General features: G+C 36.2%; 1 long non-coding RNA gene across 1 annotated transcript; it reads left to right on the top strand.

Annotated features, from left to right (window-relative positions):
• Positions 1 to 6,790: 6,790 nt before the first annotated feature.
• LOC135744771 (uncharacterized) lies at positions 6,791 to 9,761 on the top strand. Its single transcript, XR_010530859.2, has 5 exons — positions 6,791 to 7,850; positions 8,176 to 8,273; positions 8,414 to 8,501; positions 8,582 to 8,697; positions 8,838 to 9,761. It is a non-coding gene; the product is annotated as an uncharacterized lncRNA (long non-coding RNA).
• The last annotated feature ends 9,952 nt before the right edge of the window (positions 9,762 to 19,713 follow it).

A 19,713-nucleotide genomic window follows, 5' to 3' on the forward strand; every position in this document is an offset into this window, starting at 1 on the left:
CAAAACATCTAAAACAAATTCTACTGATTTCATTACCTTCTGATATCGACGAGTAATTAAGATGGCTAAATTGTTAAACTTTTGCTGATTCCAGCGCATGGCCATGAGAGGCAGATTGTCTGCGCGTCCTGCGAACACAGAAATGTGTCAGATATCAACATATTTATTATATGATTATATAACTAGTGCAGTTGTCTTACCTGCTTTTCACAATTGTTTTGTAGTCACTGCAATCCTAGAGAGGAAGGTACTGCACTGTCCCACCTCCTCTCCTAGTGTTAATACAGCAACATCCTGCATTTGCCTCACTCCATTTCACCTAGTTAAAGAAAAAAATATATAGATGTTCACTTTATTTTCTATCACATAGCAACTTTTCCATACCTCACATTTAAAATTATGGGCTTTGGCATGAAAAACTGAAAGGAATGGGTTCATGTTAAAGGAACACGACAACTTTTTGTGACTTTAGCTTATTCACTGTATCCCCAGAGTTAGATAAATCCATATAAACCTTTTTCATCTCTGTGCGTGCCGTAACTTTGTCTGACGCACCCACCGCTAGCCTAGCTTAGCACAAAGACTGGAAGTAAATGGCTCCAGCTAGCATAGTGCTCTCAATTTGTATAGTTTATGTATATGTGTATGTGTATGTGTGTATGTGTATGTGTGTATGTATATGTATATGTATATGTATATGTATATATGCACTGCTACTTGGGCGGAATAATTTGCTCGCAGCACCTGAAAATGGTGAGGAGCAGAGAGTTAGCTAATCACTCTGCCCAAGTAGCAGTGCTTTGCCTTCTGAGAATATAGTTCACAGTATATATACGATTAAAAGATGATTATGTCTCATATGCCCTTGTTATTTGTACACGAGGTGACGATACAAATCACAACATATAAATAAGAAATTGGTGGCGTTATTTTGTCACTTATTGGGAGCAGTATGCTAGCTGGAGCTATTTACTTCCAGTCTTTGTGCTAAGCTAGGCTAGCAGTGGGTGTGTCAGACAGAGTTATGGCATGCACAGAGAATAAAAAGGTATGTATGGACTTATCTAACTCTGGGGGTTATCTAACTCTCTAAAGTCCCAAGAAGTCGGTGTGTTCCTTTAAGAAGGTGCTGGAGCTCTGGACAGCTTTTCACAACTATTGAAGGCCAATATTTACAGGTTACATCCTGTTTTCTGGCAAGCTTTTCGTTGTGGTTGTGTTGTGAATGTAGTCCAGAAATCTGGTAACATCTTTATCCTTGGCTATAAAGACACCTTCAAAGATGGCCGGTTCCTCAGATCTAAAAGTGGGGCAAAACAATTTATGATAACTTATTGTGTAGGTTTACTTGATGCACAAGATTTAAGTTTCTAGATAACACTTTACAGTAAGGTTGTATTTGTTAACAATTAGTTAATGCATTAGCTAACATGAACTAACAATAAACAATATTTCTACAGCATTAATTAATTTTAGTTCATGTTAATTTCTGCATTTACAAATACATTTATAAAATCAAATGTTGTAAAATTTAAGTCATACACCATGAGCTAACATTAATTACTGTAATGACATAAAATAACATTAACAAGAATTAAAACATGTTGGAAAACGATATTGTTAATTGTTTGTTCAAGTTAGTTAATGCGTTTACTAATACATTATTGTAAAGCGTTTAGTGCTGCTTTGCAGAATAAAAGTGTGTGTACTGTGTATAATAATTATGTATATATAAATACACACACATACATGTATAATTTTAAGAAAAAAATATAAGAATTATATATATATATATATATATATATATATATATATATATATATATATATATATATATATATATATATATAAATAAATATAAACATAAATATAAACATATACACATGCAAATGTTTCTAAATTATATACGTGTTTGTTTATTATTATTATTATACACAGTACACCCACATAATATCATGTAAACAAACTTTTATTCTGCAAATGATTAGTCACGACTAATCGTGAGGCAGCACTAAAAGTGTTACCATTTTCTTTTTAATACAAACACTGTGAAACAAAGTTTGGAGTACCTAGCAGTATTCTTGAAATGATAATGCTTGCGGTTTCCATCTACTGAAACTGCAAGCATCTCTGGGGTGCATGCAGGGCAGATGAAAGGCTCTTCCTTGCATATATTGTCCACCTTGAATCGCACAGCCTCCCACTCAAAAAACTTTTCTGAAAACTGTCTGCTGAGATCTTGCCAGTCTATTAAAAATAAGGAAATCAACAGCTAATAATGTGCAACAAATACATTAGCACCAAGCAGCTTTCAACCCACAATTCAAATATATTATCAATACTGTAGGATAAATACTCACACGACCAAAGCAGACAGTTCGCTGATCCAGCATTCTTAAAAAATGCTTGACAGGACAGCCCTGGTGCCGCCATCTTCATTTCTTGAAATGAAAACAAGATATCTATGGCATAAATTGTGGTGAATTGAAGGGTTGCAGGCCAGTACCCACTTCTGTTTAAGTCTCCCACTGCACATTCCCTGTAAAATAAACCTTAATTAGATTCATTAGTGTTTGATTTCTTTGTACAATTTATACATTTCTTTCTACTTTTCATACTTAAATGTTGTATCAATGCTAAATTATTGGAAATCAAGTATGTAAAGATTTTTAAGATTCTACTATAACAGAACAAAACAAAGTTCTTCACTCTGGTGAACAACCACAGATTTTGTCAGACATTTCCACGGGTACAAGCCGCACTGAAAAACATCATACAGTGCAGGACAATTAAGATTGTTTGATTTGACTGAATAATATAAGATTGTAATTGAATAATGGTGGCTGACAAGGATTATCCATCATCAAACAGAAATAAGAGACAAAAAGGTATAATTGAAATAGTAAAGCTTAGTACTGTAGCTTAACTACTTACTTAGGCAGATGTGTGCTACCACATGCCCTCCACCTCTCTGAAGAGACTTTGACGTGTTCTCCAGTTTGAGGAAGCCAGAAGAAGATCTCTTGGGGTTCCAGGAGGTGGTGCCTCGTCACCTGAGAAATCGTTCAGTGAATGCACTCTGTAAAAAATAGTATGGAGTATACAAAAACAATACTTTTATATTTCCCTTTATGAATATACATTTACAGCATTTATTGTACTTCATGGAATGGCTTTGAGTGTAAAAGGTCCGGTATTCTATCAAATTTAAGAAAATAAACGATGTATTTACATTATAACCTACTGTTATATACTGTAATTTAAACACATTGATGTACACACCAACAGTCTCTGGAGCAAAGGCCACCTCACAATGAGTGTCAGGAGCATTGGGAGGATCAGTGTTCTGAATGTGATCAGCTTTAGAGGATAAAAACAACACAAAGCAACATTTATATATAATATACATATATACAAAATTCCAACTTGTCCCAAGTCTAGTGGCACAGTCTGGTTACCAGTTTGAAATGGTGGTGCAAGCTCTCTGTTTAAAGGTCCCATTTTTCCTGTTTTGAAAGGGGAATCCTGGTAAAGGAAACATATCGCTTGGCATTGAACTTTAAGCTTTATAATTCTGCAGGTATTGTTTATGCATTAACAGCAACCTTACACAAAAAACATTATAGCTAAAGAGAAAAACTACGACACTTTAATTTCCCAAACCCTAATGTTAACAGTCCAGTTACTGGATGGTTATCTATGTCATGCAGATGATGACAGCAAATAAGAATGCTTTAATAAAACAGATTATAAAGAAACAAACTGATTGGCCATTGACATTAGCCTTAGAAGTAGTATCCATTAATTTTATACACCTGTAAGTCCTAAACAATGTAGATCCTAAAAATATATTTTAAAATATAAACAATACTGACCTTTCTTTGGTTGATTCCTGCATGACCTTGGCCTTGCATAGACAATATTTACATCAGTGTCTCTTTGTCTCCAATGCACCCTCGGCTCAGGTGTCTTCTCTGGTGCTGCTGCCTCCTCTTCTTACAGATTACCAAGAATGTGTGTGTGTGTGTGAGTGTGTGTGTGTGTGTGTGTGTGTGTGTGAGTGTGTGTGTGTGTGTGTGTGTTTGTGATGGGGGTATAAAGAGTTGAAGGACCTAAACAGAAAAGAAATAAATAACACACCTATATATAAACACACACATATATGTATGCACACACACACAAATTTAAGCTCAAATCTATGTGATATTGATTTTGTACAGTTAAATGTTTATAATTTATACTGATCGTGTTGGCTGAAATTGGCTTTAATTACTTCATATTAAAACATGATGAGCCACAATTATGGTGCTGTTATGAGTTAAGTTGTATTGTTTATTATAGATCATTTTCTGGGAGTTCATTGTATAATTTTGTGTGGATTATTAAGTAATTACTGGGCTGGAAAACAAACCAATCTGGCAACACTGTTCTTCATCTGATCATGTTGGCTAAAAGAGGCTTAATTGTTGCGAGTTAGTGTAATATAGGTAACATATCGCTACTGAAAATCTTGCATTTCCCTGTATCTTGCATTATCAACTTATTTGCGACAAAAAATAGTTTAATTAGCTACTTTTGCTATTAGCCTATGCATATGTGGTGCAACAAAGTTATTTGTTTAATGACTTATATAATTTACCATCCTAAGACTGCTACCTTATAACGTTACATTAGAATGTTCCAAACACAACTTATTGTCACGATTAAACATTTCTTTGCTGTGTAAATGTAAGAATCATCTCCATCAATTTACCGAGTGGAAATCGCAATGGACCTTCGCGTCGTCGCATTCGATGACGTCAGAGTTGTTAAATTACAGGATTTAAAATAAACAAATTAATAATTAAACAACCCATTAATTAATCGAAAACAATCGTATTATAGTAAAATGTATATTTATATGTATATTTATTACCATCAACGAGCCTTTGATAAAAAAGATTTGCCACCCAGCATGCATCACGTCTAAAGTTAATCAAAGCACTTACCTACATGATCAGAAAACGCTTAAAATGCTTCTCCCACGCGCCGTGGAGCGTTGTTAAAGTCACCTCTGAATGTTGTTTTATCTGCAGTTGAACGCGGTTTAAATAAAGCTTCCCTCTGAATGTTGTTTTAACCGCATTTGAGGGTTGTTAAACTCACCGCTGAATGCTATTGATCCTGCAGTTGAACGTTGTTTAACTCACCGCAGACCGTGCTGTTGCAGTTCAGACTGCGAGGGATTTTTTAAATTAAAAACCAGTTGACTGGCCAGATAAATATTGACTTGCGCTGGCATAGATCATTTATTGTTGCCTCTTCCTATTTATTCTTATTTATTATAGTCTGTAGAAGACGTCATGTGACGAGCCCTGGCAGCGACCATAGCAACCTAAACGTATCAGTTTTACATTATTCTGGCGAGATCTGAAAAATCTGCGTAACATCGAGCAAGCGAGTGATTATGTAAATTCACTGAGTGCATATTATGAAAATAAAATATATATTTCTCGCTAGAAATGTAATCAAAACTTATTTTTATGCAGAAACTAACTCACAATATAGATTTTTCCCCTAAAAATGAGAGAAATGTCCGCCATGTTTTTTGTTCTCACGGCCGGTAGCTTGAAAGTCACGTGACTTGGACGAAAGAAAAACGTAACAGTCATACAATTCAAGGGCCATTAAAAGAATAGGCGAAAAAAAATGTAACAGTCATACAATTCTAGGGCCATTATTGTAACCCCTCTACGTTTTGCAAATTGGACCAACGTAGTCAGGGTACGTTTTTTCATGAGACTGGGTTGCACGAGGAATGGGGCGTGCCGTAAGGTCTTTTCAGTTGGACGCGAAAAGCTTCCTGATCCGCATAAAAGCGAGCCCTAAACTTAATCACTATATATTATGTTGCTTGCTGATGTATGTATATAAACAATTTTATCGTAACACACAGAGCAACACTCACACGCTGTTTGCTGATTCACTCACTTCTTTTACTGCTTTATTCAGTACAGAACTCACTCTAATATAGAACACTGTTGCCCCCTAATGGCAACACTTCATATAGCACAATATTTAGCTGCATATATAACACTATACAAAATACATTTCTTTCACTGTAAAAATAACAATAATGATATTGAGAATTCATTCAAAAGTACATTACCTTCGACACCTTCTGTATGACGCGGGTTACATGACGTCATCACCACCGCAACTTTTTCAGGATCAATCATTAAAAACATTCATAATGTTTGTGATAAATGCCCTTTTTGTAAAACATCACTTAAAGATATTAAACATTTATTTTTGTATTGCCCTTTTTCTATTTCATTTTGGACTGACTTCAAAATAGGTTTTCCTACAATAGAAATTCCCAGTATTAGAATTTAGAACCTCATGACATTTTACTTTGTTTCCAAAACCCATATTTTTCTGGAAAAAAATATATAATTAAATTATTTTGTCGACGTTTTATATGCATAATACACACATAAAAGAAACCCTCATATATTACCTTTTATAAGACCCCGCAGTATACTTTGAAACCCTTTCAAACATGAGATCACAAAACAAAACGTTTTTGAAAATATCTATAACTACTTTGATTCAAAAACTTTTATTTTTGTATTCGTTTGTATTTTTCATTTTATACTTGTTATTCTCCGATTTACACATTTTGAGCTGTAAAATTACAATGCTTTGTTTTCATCATTTTTATTGCATTATACTTGAAATGTCTGTATTTGAACTAAATAATAAAATAAAAAAATCATAAAAAAACTAATTATTATTTTAAAGATAAAAATGTATCTAAAAGTAATGTTATTTTTATAAAAATGGTACAGCAAATGTTTTGGCTGTACAAAGGCATGTACGTGTTTGATAAAACACTCACCATATAATTATTAAATGAAGTAAAAACGGTTTAATAAACTTCTTTTAAGTGACATTAATCAATTAAGCAAAACAAACACCATTTTATCCAAAAAACATTTATTCAGTCATTTTTACAATAATTTTTTTGAAACGTCAATTGAAGTTGTCATCAAAGGCTTGTGTTCTTGTGTTCAAAACTCATTCCTTCGAACAGAAGCCATCAAACTCTCTATCTAAATAGAACGCATAGTGACCCCCTTCATGGCGAACCGCGCGAAATCTGTGGCTTTGCAAATGGCTTTGTATCACAAGGTCTAACAACACTGAGAGCACAGAACGGACATCGACATAAATCGCCGACTCGGATGTCTTCGATGCAAATGCAGTCATTAATTTTTCTCACTGTAACATGTATCTGTCAACAACAATTAAATAATCCCCGAAGCAGAAAAGACGTTAAGCAAAGAGACCATCAAATTATATCGCACATGTATTATATCCATCTTCTTCTTTCCTTCAAAAGAAAATTACGATTTCATTTTAGCTAAAGGAAATGACGTATAACTATGGTTACGGCTGATTGGCCAACGCAGTTGCCCGGAGGAAGCTCCTTTGACCAATGAGAAACCTCTTACCACGCCCCTACCTCTTGCCACGCCCCTACCTCTTGCCACGCCCATTGCTCCAAGCTGCAGCTACCCCTGTCTCTTTGTATGCACAGATTGGATGCATTGTGTGTTGTAAGCTTTTCGTGGCGCTAGATGTCAGACAGATGCAAATGGCAAATACATACGGAAGTGTAAAACGTGTATGGCGAACATTTGTTTTTTTCTGTCATTATAGATGCTAGTTTGGTGAAAGTTCACACTGAGTGCTTCAAATCATTCAGAAGAGATGCTGTTTTTAGGGCAGTTTATTAAAGAAGACCTGACATGGATGACTTCCAATGAGAAACGACTGCTAATACTTATATAAATTCATTACAGAAGGTAAGTTTATATATTTATACATATAAATCATTTTATTTGACATAACTGAACAGTTAACCAATCTTTTTAGTATATGTAGTTTTGTACATATTATGATTATTATTATTAATCTGGAAAGAAACTCACATGACCTGCTGCCAACTTTAATAAAAATATATTATCTTCTCATACATCGTTTTGCTATTGATATCATATTAAATAGCAATCAATTTGATTACTATTTTGAAAATGTATAAATGAAGATTCATATTGTCTTGAGTGCTGTTTTTAATATAAAAAGAATGTTGAGTTTTCAGAGTCTTTATTGTCATTTTTTTTGTGATAGGACCCTACCAGACTATATTTGAATACGGCATACCCATGAATTCTGGAACTGTTATTCCTTAACCCAGTTTGGAGGATAAGAGCTTACCAACTAGTTATGTGAGTACACACAGTACATTAGTACTGTACACTGTCCCTAACATGATTTATTATACTGAGATGATTTTGATTCAAATAACGGTTAAAACTGCACCCTTTTTGGTATTTTCTTGACTCTTTTTGTCTTTGAAAATCTGCAGAAATATGCTGTATTGTGATGTATTGCAAAATAGCCAACATACAACAATATGGATGACCCTCTGTCTGGTCAACAGGAGTTTAAATATGGTAAGTGTACATGGGTTTGCTACTTTTACGGTTTTAAAGTTTAACTGTATACTCATGGTGTTTAAATTCTGTTTTGCTAGGACGGGACAGTGATGTGGCAGCTCTTCCCTGGCTCATTCACCTCTTGCCTTTCATTTGTGAAAGGAAGAAAGAAGAAAGAGGGTCAATGTGCAACTGAAGCTACTGATTGTGCTATGTAAGTTTTTTTAGTATTTTGTTCTAGTTATTTATTCAGCAGTTAGTTTGCTTGCATTGTTCACCCCATGTAAATGCATACAAGTTCATAAATACACATCAAATACATTCATCAAATACACTCTCTTAAAACACACTTAGGTGATGAGCATCAATCCATGCTTTGAGGGGTATGAATCAGCACAGCCCTGCCTGCACTGCGCTGGGAACAGAAGTTGCATCCAGAATTTTTGCATCATTCTGGACCAAAAAGCCATTCCCTCCATGATGAAGACCACTGATGCAGCCTTCCACTACATCATGAGTAAAACAACTACAGAACTAAATACCAGGTTGGAACGTATTTAAGAAAAATGAAACGTCTTTTGAATTGAAATGTCTGTTTTGTTATGGAAAAATCTGTAGTATTGTGAAGGATAAGCATTTCTGCCTGCCAGTAAGGTAATTGCAGTGTATTTTAATGTTCAAGTTTTGAGTAGGGTGGCTAATTTTTTTTTAACTCATTTGATTTATTAAAGACCTTATAATAAGTGGTTTTCATGTCACTGCGCTCTGGTATAAGATAACTTTCATTATTCCATACTGTATTCTGTTTCTAATTGTAGCTGAGGTATTTAAATAAGCAGTGTTAAATGCAAAGTGTTGTGTGTATCAATGTAAATATTAAATGTGATGTACTTTAATAAAAAGAGGTTTTGCAATATTTCTTGTCATTTGTCTTTTATAGAAACAACCCATTAGCAACAAAAGTGGCTATTAATCAGTATTTTAACACTTAACATTGTTGAATTCACATTACACTGGTGTTGACCTTAAATTAGGAGTGTTAATTTTTAACACTGTATTTCTGTGCCAACACCAGTGTAGTGTGGAAACAACAATGAATAGTGTTGAACAAAGTGTAAAATTTAACAATATTGAGTGTTAAATTAACATATAATGAGTGTTGTTAAATTAACACTACACTTTTGACTAAATTAACACAGTGTAGTGTGGACACATATACACACTTTTCCAGTGTTAAATTTGACACCCTGGGTGTTATTTTAACACCAGTGATTTTGCTGTGTAACCCGTTACTCCCATAACTGTTTTTAACACAACTTGTGTTGGCCCTTTTATTTATTTTAACATGAAATAATGCCTTAAATGGCATGACACACACAATGTGTTAAAAATTAACACATAATTTTTTGCAGTGTAGTTGTTTAAAAATGTCTAAAAATCTAAATAATGTTTTTGTTGGATAACACAAGTAGACATTAATGGAACGCATAAAACCATGCTACAAAAGTGCAGGTATGTGTTTGTATTCAGACCGACCAGCGATGAAAAACAAAGATCTCGTGAACTTTTGACTCGGATTAAGCTCCAATCTGATTCAAAACACCAGTCAGTCTACATGCAACTTCATTTGGCAGTAAAGGAATGCAAGGTCAATCGGAAAACTGTACTTTCTCTGTGGATAAATCAAAAACGTTTATTTTTATTTGGAGAGGCGGTTTGGGGTACGGGTGACACCCCAAATAACCTTAAATACTTCACTTTGTTTTGACATTTGGAAAGGTGTGGTTAATTAAAATGACTCATTTAATTTAATTCCTTTTACTAAACCATCACAATACAGACATTAAAACATTTTTACAGAATGCTGCTCAAGGAAAATCCAGCTGCTGATGAAACGTAAAAGATGAAAGTATAAAACACGTCCTTGTTTGGAAATTATCTTTGTATTTTTGACTGTTACATAGATTTGTGTGTATGTTTGTGTTTAATTAGCACTTAATGGTTTTCCAGCAGCAGTAGTAAATGTTTGTGTCGGGTGGAGCAGAGTAATGAAGAGGGAGACGGGTGGAGTTAATGTGAGGTGAGTAACTGCTCTTTTGGCCTCTGGGGCATTTGAAAAGACTAAAAGATGCTGAAGAGTTTTTACTCAGTATATTGTATAAATAAAAATTAATAAGTAAATGATGACAGAAGTTTCATTTTTGGGTAAACTATCTCTTAAGTTTAAAAGCCTCAACATATAGGTCTGTAAACATAGCACGAGCTTGGCCTTAAAGAATATAATAGTTTTTCCCCTTGATGTCTTCTTACAATGTTAGTAAAGATTTATGTGCCAAAAGTAATTTATTTGTTTTTATTATTATTTTCCACTCCTTTCCAGCTTATTTTTTGGCCATTTTATTGCTGAGCCATTAAGAAACAATATTGGCAGGTTGTTATGAAAGTTACACTGTTTCACAAGATACATCTCTACTGGTTTAAGAAGCAGGATGGGGGATATAGAGTTACTAATCAAATCATCTATATATTTGTACATGTAAGTGGCATATCTACTCATTCATCTTACCAAAATATTTTGCATACTTTACAGCCTACCTATCACCTAAAACACTTCTTGTTGCACTTCTGTATACATTTGAGCGCTTCATTCTGCATTTTTATGTCTTTGAACGGTACGCAGCTGGCAAGCAAATATGATAGTAATGTTGTTCATGTTGTTAATAAACTTTATGTGAAGATGTGCCCCGCTTAAAGTGTCCATGTAATAATGCTAACGCTTCAGCCCGGCATGCTGTAACACGAGCCCAGGTAATTTTGAAAGGTTATGTTGATAATGGAAAAATCAAACAAACACTGCAGGCTCTGCTTTCAATTACCCTGTAAGATTCCCACCCCCAACCAAACAAAAGAGGAAGAAAAACATTGGGGAAAATGAAGTAACCTTTGTTTCACTGCATCTGCAATGCACAGGTAATAAAGTTCTTCAAAATGCAGTGCTGTTTGTCTTGCAAAGCATCTCTTTAGATTTGTTTAAAAGACAAAACTGAGGTGAAATAAGCTATGTGGTGTTGTGAATATGACATTAAGAACCATTAAAATGGGATGCGTACGTCATCCTCACCAGCAAGTTTACCAAACACTTTGCATGCATGGCATAACAATGGTTTTTAATTGGTTGTCACCTTACATTTATGGCACAGTATTGAGCATTACAACTGTTATGTCACCATATTAATGTAGGCTACAACCATTGTTCATAACAAACGTCTAAATATGTTTCAATGGACTCAAAGACCATAAGGATATTATGGAGACCAGCTCTGGCAAGAGGTCTGTTTGGAATGCATAACACCCCCATTTCAGAACATATATGGCTGCGTCCCAGGAATGGGGGTTAGATATTGTGCATGTGTGAGGGGGTTTGCATGCATGTGCATCTGTAAAAGAAGGGTGTGCCAGAAATCCCTGCTGAAAACAAACCAGTAGAGCTGCTCACCATCGTATATCTTTGTAGATGCTGTTCCCAGCATGAGATGTTGGTGTGCTATACAAAAAAAAACACATGTTTTGCTAGTTAACAGCATGGCTTTACTGGTCTAGACCAGAATAAAACCAGCATGGTTATTTATTTCAAGCTGGTGTTTAGCAGGGTTACTGTGGGTGCAAATGCTGATTCTTTCTCGCCGTATCGTATGATTTTGATGAAAATATTTCAGGGCTACAACAAGAAACACAGGCCTGCATGTGTGCTGGTAAACAGCTTAAAGGCTTAACCAAAATTTATTTTTGCACCACTAAATGAAAGATTTGAATCATACTGTTGTTCTCAAACAATGACTCCCAACTTCTGTCATCAGATAGCGAGTGAATCCCCTTGCACAACAATAGGGATACAGATCTGTGTGGCTCTTCTTAAAACGAATTGTTTACTTTTCATTAGACAGCTTAGTGTTTATCGGCATTATGCCCTGTTCCATTCAATTCAGAATACCCAACTTCCCATTAGGCAAATTAAGGGAATGCCACATGAATTTGGACTTCCAAGTCAACTTGTGAAAAAACCTAGGTATAATTCAGACTGATCTCATGGAAAGTCGTGTTATAGTCACACAAAATGTATTAATTTATTCTTGTCCATTTCACGAAATTCAGCTTTTTCCTTGCCTTGAGCATTAATTGTCTTTTTCGTGACACCCACACAAATTTCTACCAATTGTTTTTCATGTCCGTTGCACGGCTTTCTTTTTCGTGTCATTTTAATGTATAGTTTTTTCCTATTTTCTTACCATTGCCGCTTGGGGTTAGAATCACTTTCTGTTACATTTTTAGGCATCCTAACCCAAACCCCAACTTTACCCCCAACTCCAGGCGAGAATAGTTTTAAAAGCGGAAGAAAAACATGTAGAAACCAATACATAAAAGTACATCCTAACCCAAACCCCAAATCTAACCCCAACCCCAAGCGACAATGATTTAAAAATAGGAAAAAATGATAAAACAATACATAAAATGACACGAAAAGAAAGTCGTGCCACCGACACGAGAAACTATTTATTGAAATTCGTGCGAGTGTCACGAAAAAGACATGCATGCTCAAGGCATGAAAAAAATTCATTTGTGCCATGGACACAAATAAATTAATCAAATTTTGCATGACTATAACACGAAGCAGATTTGAAACAGCAAATAAATTTTTTAGTAAATTGTTATTTTGTGTGCAAAATAATAAAGCTATACACTACAATATGCTAATTTAATGTGTAGTTCTACTTCAGTCATATTTCAGTGCACTGGATAAAAAGTATTCTAAATAGCAGTAATATTTACACTGATTTTAGTGTATTGTAAAAAATGTGTATTGAAATAAATTTGGCGTCTCAAAATAGCATGAGTACACTATTTTATTACATATATTAAGTGCACTTTTTTTCACCGTGGAACAACTGCCATTTAAAAGCCATTTTACAGAAACGCTCATCATGACATAACATGAACATGGCACTTCCCTAGAAATGTACGCAATGATAAATGTGCACTTTGGAGCCAAGAAAATACTTCACTGCATGATAAAATCAGTTTAGCAAGCATTACAATTACAGGAGTTTGAAACAGTTAAGACTTGTAAAACAAATTCTAGCTAGCTTTGCATAGCATTGCTTGCTCTTCACAATTTGTGACCGTACAAAAACAGTCGTAAGTCACACAGGTTTATTTGTAGGAAAAGCCAAAAATACATTGCATGGGTCAAAATTATAGATTTTTCTTTTATACCAAAAAACCTTAGGATAATAACTAAACATCATGTTTCAATCAAAGATATTTTGTAAATTTCCTACCGTAAATATACCACTTTATGCATCAAAATCACAAACAAAATTGGCCAGAGACTCACCTACAAACTTGCTCTCAGTGCTTTGTGGATTTGCCATTCAAGTTAGGTTTATATGTATCCCTATTAGGGCTGGAAGGCTGGAAACTTTCCATGGGAATTAATGGGAATATATGGGAAATAACAGGAATAAACTGGGAATTTGAAAAAATTGCAGAGTTGCCTAAAACAGGGAACCCAAATGTACTTAAAAGAAATCTTGCAGCATAATTTTGTTTAAATCAACAACATTTCATTGCAGTTGAATTTCATCACTGCTCATTCCTCAGTCACATGCACACAGCACACTGCTTACTGAAGGGCCATCTTCCATTACATAAACAGATAATTTCTTGAATCCCACACAAAATAATGTTAAAATGTCCATCTTTGCATGTATTTACGTAAATTACACACATTTGTTAAAACCTCATTGCACTGTGTGTAAGCTAGAGTGCAACAAAATTAACACCAAGAAAACATTTAGGATAACTAAAAAAAGGTCCCCAAAATCTACCATAAAGTTTGAACAGATTACTATGTTTAATGTTTTTAAAAGAAGTTTCTTGTGCTCATCAAGCCTGCTATTTATATGATCAAAAATCCTTCAGTGTTTTAGTATTTCTTGATCAAATAAATCCAGGCGTGATGAGCGTAATTATCAGGATGTCAGGACTCTGCCTTGAGGTCTTGTTAAATTTGTATTTTGTCATGATGGCAGAGTTCTGGCAGTCCCTGGTCTTGTGTGGAGGTTCATGCCTTGTTTTTGTGTTTGGCATGTGCCTCCGGTGTCTTGTCCTGTGACCCCGCCCCCTTGTTCGCCTGCTTATTGTTAATTATTACTTATTCCCATCACCTGTTTCCCGCTCGTTATCTTGTTTGGTTTATTCTATTTAATGTCAGTGTATCTTTAGTTCTGTGCAGGATCATTGTGCTGTGTTCTGTTGCCGTGTTTTCGTGTCCGTATCTAGTCAAGATATCAAGTCTTAGTGTTATTTGTCAAGTTCATGTCTTCATGTTGCGTACCCCCTCGTGGGTTTTTGTTTTTGTGTACTTTAAATAAAAGTGTTTTCTGTTTCTTCCCTGACACCGTCTGCTCTTGGGTTCATTTGTCCTGCTAATCCTCACACAGGATTCTTAAAAATTTGTAATACTTTGCGTGCATGTCTGCTTATGACCAAACAAAATGTTTATTTTTCTTTATACAGTATATGATATAGTTTATATAAATTTCCAAATAATTCCCATAAATTCCCATTAAGTTTCTTAATTAGAATTTTCCAAAATTCCCCATATTTAGTTCCCATGGAAAGGTCCCGGCAATTTACCAAAAACGTTCTACCCTTTGCAACCCTAATTCCCATTCAGTCAACAGCAGTAAGTCAGTAAAGAGCACTAAAACAAACCTTTTCATCAGTAATATCTGCCTTTCTAGGGACTTCATTTGGACTTTGAACTTTAAATGTGATTTTTTTCAACATTTAGATTTTTCTTCAACCTCAGATTCAAGATTTTCAAATAGTTGCAGTGGCAGCTCGTGACTGCTCTTCCGATGGCCACAAATTCAAAATAAGTGTTCGGAGTGTCATGTGTGTTGCTTGTGTTTTCAAAATATGTGTTTGTTGCGTCATGTGAACCATGTGCATCAAATGTTTTGTCAAAATAAGTGCCTGCTGCACAAGATTAAAAACCGTTTATAATAAAATAGATGCTCACATTCACAAAATACACGCAAGACACTCCCTTAACAGTAAACTCTGATTACACATGAGATTATGTGAATATTTGGCAAACGTGAGCATCTCTTTTATCATAAACCCTCGCATTTACCATATATACCCTCGCATTGGGCCCCCAATTTGCTAAATCCTCAACTGTGGATAACATAATTATGCCGCAATATTTAGTCTGTCTGGATCTAAGCTGAGTTAAACCACATCACTGTGTGACACTTCAATACATATGAACGGCCGCTACGCTAATACGATTTTGTTTTTCTCTCCCTGTCTCGTCCTCGACCCGAGGACAACGAGACAAACAGACCCAGTCCCGGTAGATGTGAAAGTCGGCACACCTCTGATCTACTGGCCGTCCTTCAACGTTATGCCCAGCTGATACCTGACCAACGATCACCGGCAGAACCGCTTAATCTCCGCTAAATCTCCATTTCCGTTCTCCCAAGGGTTTTTCCCTCCTAGGACTTATTTTTCCTCGGATAAAAGCACGGGGTTTTTTTTCTCCTAGGGGGTTTTTCACCCCGGGGAGGCAGCCTTTTTGGGCTTTACCTAGCTTCCTCTTCTAGACGTTGCTTTAGTAATACGTGCACTTATAATATTGAGTCAAAGCCGCAGCAAATTTAACTGCTCATGCTATCATGTATTTTGTTGTGCTATCTGTCGTTTTTCTGTGCTTTTCACTGCTTCTATTAATGTAAAGCTGCTTTGAAACAATTGACTTTTGTGGAAAGCGCTATATAAATAAAATTGAATTGAATTGAATTGAATAAACCCTTTAGACGCTCCTGCAGCAGGCACTTATTTTTGACAAGACACGTGATGCACATACTGTAGGTTCACTTGACGCGCAGAACAGACATTTTGAAATGACAAACCACACACATGACGGGCTACATAAATATTGTGATGAATTTCGCATCGTGCGCCGGCCGCCACTGAATAGTTGTATCTCAAATATTGTCCTATAATAACAAACCATACATCAATGGAAAGCTGATTTATGTAGCTCTTTAAAATTGACGGCTTTGTGGTCCAGGGTCACAACTGGGATATCAAGAGATATCAAGCAGTAATATCCCACATAAATGTCATATAAATGAATACCCACAAATAAATAAAATTCCTGAAACTAAAAATATACAGGGATATACTGTGAATATTTGAAAAGAGTAGTGCACATCTCCATTTTCTACTAAGAGATTCGATTCGAGCACAACAATCGGCCATGTGCGTCACAGACAAAGAGCAAGGTATTTCACAAAGAGTAAAGGAAAGTGATACTCTTCGCATTTCTTACTCATTTTGTTGCGGTTCTAAAACCAAGAAGCATTTAAGGTCAATGCTTTTACGATACCAAACCAACACCCTGGGATGAGGTAACTGCACATACTGAGCTCTCGCAATCCAAGACAATTCTGACTGGATATGCAGGAAATCCTTCCCACATCGGTCTCCCATTATGACCTGCCCCATCCTTCTTAAACGCCAGAGAGATGTTAGTGCTAACAGCTGTCGTAACTTCCATTAACGCCTGTTAATAACCACTCTGTCACCTCCCAGATGGAGATGATTCTGTGCAATACGATGGATAAATCTCGGCTAATCTTGTTTTTTGAAATTGCAAAATGTCAAATATGTAAATAAAATGTGTGCAGCCCCTCCCAAAAATGTAATAAAAAGGTTAGATGTCCAGTATGAGATAGAAATGTTTATAGTATTGTCAAACCAGCAGGAATGTGATCCTGGGAGGAAACAGTTGCTGTAATCCGAGTGGACTTCAACTCTGACTTGCTCTCGGTGGACACATTTCAGCCCGCATTTTACGGAACCCAGATGAGTCAAGGACCGTGTTTCCCAACCCTGGTCGCAGCAAACCCCCAACACTTCAAATTTGAGCCGACTTCCTAATTTGCCACACCTGGTTCAACTCATCAGCTCATTAGTGGAGTCTCAAATAAAGTGTCAAATAAAGAAGACATCCACTTTGGTGTTTCCCGATCTTAGTACTTGGGTAAACCCAAATGCAGGCAAATGTGAGCCATTTGAGACCTTAACTTGCTTCTCCTCCGCCTCCTTGAGGCCGCTATCAAACCGATTCCTGCAGCGGTATGACAGTCTGTAGCAGTAATAGGGATGTGTGCAATGAAGACATAGTCTGAAACAGGAAGCCAGGGATAATGATTTGCAGATGGTTGGGATGGCTGCAGCATCGAGGCCTGGGCTTCGTCATGGTGTGTGTTTGTGATTTATACGGCTGTTACTCTGGAAGGGGGCCGTGGTAAAGGGGCAGAGCTTAGGAGCGGGATGGGGGTGGGCAGTAAAGTTAAGCCATCTCCTCTTTACCCTAGAACATTAGAACAAGCGCTCTTTAAATGGAAGAAGTTCCAGCCCCAGCGAGAGCAAGAGACAAACGTTGGATCACACTTGGCTCAGGCTATAGAGATCCTATCTCCAAACAACATCTGGGCTCAGTGAAATGTTAGATTGAACACTAGTATGGGTGTTTTAACACTGCCATGGTAAGTGTGCCCTTGCTTTCGTTTAGGCTGACTCACAGGCCCTCCAGCCTGATATCTGATAGCCGCTAAGCGAAACGTAAACATTCCCCAACAGATCTCAGAGCTGTTCCTTTAGGAATCGTGAAACGCTTGGACTGCGGTCTGAGAGAATGGACAAAAACAGCAAGCATAATACAAAGCCTTATCGTTCATTTTGCCACACAGCTGTGAACTTTTGTCCAAGCTACAAGCTGCCTCGAGGGACATGTTACGCAAAACTTGGTGGTAGACCAAGATGCAATTTCTTTTATTTCTGATTTTTCTCTTTGACAAATAGGATTTCTGCGGACAGATTTTAAAGCTACAGAGCATTTTCTCTGCAACGGCCAAAGTTCCTCACTATAAATTGTTGATCTAACCCATTCGTGACATATGTGAGTTAATGCTTCACTCCTCCACCCTACACATTTAAATATGTTAGGCTCATCTGTTCAGGATGTCCTCCCTTGGATTTAAAGCCGTGTGCTGTGGTGACATAATACTCATTTCAGCCCACACCCATAAAGGTTTTTTTTTCTCTGCGAGTGAATGACTTCCATTTGCTCTATATTTTACAGGCTCCGCTCCAGCATGATGATGGCTCCTCCCTTTCTCCAGACACATTTGAAATTCCTAAAGTCCATCCTCTTCCAAAACTAATACTAAAGTATTACTGATTACTGTCAATCTTTTCCTATGTGGTGTCATTCTCCTCTAGAACCAGACAGACCTTAGAAAACCCCCGGTGGTGACTCACTAAAACTGATTACTATGAGCAATGCCAGGGACTAATAACAAAATTATTCAAGATTTTACTCGCAACATATGTTTTGAGGCATCTGAGTGTTCCACATCAGGCTTTTGGCAAGTGATGAAATGTAAACATTGCAAAACACATTTAAGATTAGAGGAGCGTGAAAACTCGATGAATGATGTGGAGTTGAAGTTGGATGCGATTTTACTCTGGGGCCAAGCAAATAAACTTTAAGCACGCTTTGATGCCACATTTGAAGAGAAGGCAATGTATTGACATTGACGCAAATTCACATTGGGTACACAGAGTTTACTTTTCAAAATGCCTGTGTTTTCAATGTGGACAAACACCTGATTTGCCATGAAATACAGGTCACAGCACTGTAATGTAGAAATGCTGTTGCATTAGCGGCCAAGAGACTAATTTAAGCCAGATCAAGACAGCTTTGAATCACACGTAGTATGATTTAAACCATACCCTATCATTTCATTCTCTATCATGAGTCACTTTGGCATCATTGACTGCTTCAACACAATGAAACGTTTAAGTCTGAATATTGCATTTTCTTTTAGAAATATAAAATGGTGTTGTTCCAATAAGGAATCATATGGCCTGTGACTCTTCTTGTTAAGCTATATTACAAACAGCCACATGACCGAACAATTCTCCTATTTATATGCTAATGCTATACGGTTGATCATACAGGAAATACTGTCATATCTATTCAACTTATCCACTCTTATTGATTCAGGGATTACTGTCTTCCATGCTGATGAGAATGTGTCATCTACAGTATTTGTCTCCAATTTAGATGCAGTGACCCCAAAATTGTTTT

Source organism: Paramisgurnus dabryanus, chromosome 3 (genome assembly GCF_030506205.2).
Source record: "Paramisgurnus dabryanus chromosome 3, PD_genome_1.1, whole genome shotgun sequence".
In the NCBI taxonomy this organism is placed as follows: Eukaryota; Metazoa; Chordata; class Actinopteri; order Cypriniformes; family Cobitidae; genus Paramisgurnus; species Paramisgurnus dabryanus.